We start from the raw sequence: 1,997 nt of genomic DNA, 5'->3' as shown, positions 1-1,997 counted from the left end.
CCACGTTTTTCATTTTCAATTTCATAGATTGTTTATAATGACTTTTGCTAAAATTTCAAAATCAAAAGTTATCAAAACAAATTCTATGGGACTGAGAAGTATTATTTTCTACTTTTTAGTCCATTTATAAAAGCGTTGTATATTAAAAAGTTTTTTTTATATTATTTATTTTCTACTTTTTAGTCCTGTCTGAATAAAATTTTGCAATAGATATTAAAATAATTCAACGATATTAATAGAAAGGTGCACACACATGCATTTACATATGTATGTACATACAAACGAGCACCAATTAATTTTATTTAAAGAATGACGTGTCGTCTATTTCCGCTGTAGCAAACGTAGTACATAGGGCGGCATCTAGATGTCATCTACCTCGCCCTATTCACTACAGCTATCGCCCTATGCACTACTTCACTACAGATGTCGCCCTATGCACTATGCTTTTTTATAGGAACTTTTCAAAGCAAAGCTTTATGGTGTCGGACACACAACATTGAAAGTTTCTGGAACACAACATTGCAAGTTGATAAAAGCGTTGTAAAAAGAAAAAAAACCTCCTGCCCGAGGATTCGAACTCGGATCTCTCAAGTGACACTCCATCGCTCTGATCACTCGGCCATTGCGACTGTTGGACCAGCGCGAGCAAAATGGCATACATACATCATCATCTATCAGTTGACTGTCATTCTTTGTTTTCAATTTGAAATGGCGTGCTATAGATATGACCGAGACTGTATATAAAGAGCATGTTATCTGAAGCGAATTTTCAGTATTTTCTGGTGATATATGTATCATTACAAGTATAAATATCCTTTATATTTTGATACGCCACTGCATTCTGCCCTTTATTAAATCTACAACGTACGTTTCTTTGTTAAGTAGTAAATTTTTCGATAACAGGAAAAGAAAATAGAAATCCTACTTCCTGCACGCATACCGAATTGAGTCCAGCACATACATGTATGTATGAATATATGTGTGCATGTATGCACCCTGAAGGAAAGCTATTAGCCGTGAAGAATTATATTTACTACCAGTTAGCTTTTCAGTTTAACTAGCAGCCGGATTCCAACATTTTTTATCGCTAATTTTGGTCGCCAAAAATCTAAAAAAAGAATAGCAGACGCACCCAACAACACGCAACATCTATAGATGTTATATAGTTACATGCCCCTAATACTGCCGGATTCGGCTAGTTACGCATTACGAAAATTTAGAGTAGCGATTGTCAGGCTTACATGCAAGCGACGGGTATTTTTAATAGGCGATGTCCGGCTATGCATCAGCACCTACCAGTAGAAATACTAGCAGCATCATACCTGTTGACGGGAAAGTCTGCCGGTTCATCCCTCGTTAAAAGGTTCGAATCCTCGTCCTGGAGAAATTTTTGTTAAGGTATTTTTTCTGAATTTTTGTTATTTATGGTGTNTGAATGTGTACATACATGTATACTTACGTATGTACAAGAAAACAAAGAAACCAGCAAAAATAAAAAGATTTCTTATTTATTTAATTATGTATCGCGTACAGGGAAGTCAACTCGCGGGAAATTCCTGCGATTTGCAGGGAACTTCAGTTAAGGTGGCATCGGGGAACGGACAGTTTTTTGCGGAAAATTTGATATGTTACGTTTATAACTTAAAGTAACCAAATTAGACGAATATGTAAACTTTTAACCATTTTTCGCTATTTGGAACGACATTTTTTCAATTTGAATCATAATATCTCCACAACAAGAGTTTTCCCAGATATAAGCTATATACAAGATGAAAGCTAAGGTTTTGGGCTAGACTTGAGGAAACCTAGAATAAAATCGACTGACCAGTTTTTGAGAAAATTCCCGAAATCTATATATTCAACAGCCCGATTTTTAGGCGATAACGTTATGACATATTTATATTTCATAAACGCAAAAAAAACATTAGATAGCTTGTTTTAGGCCTCTCTTCTACTGATATTGACATGAATGGTATGGAATGAGTAGTGCGGCCTCA

This window comes from Rhagoletis zephyria, unplaced genomic scaffold (assembly GCF_001687245.7).
Source record: "Rhagoletis zephyria isolate East Lansing unplaced genomic scaffold, Rhagoletis_zephyria_1.1 Rzeph_scaffold_04611, whole genome shotgun sequence".
NCBI lineage: Eukaryota > Metazoa > Arthropoda > Insecta > Diptera > Tephritidae > Rhagoletis > Rhagoletis zephyria.
This window is presented reverse-complemented; position numbering follows the sequence as displayed.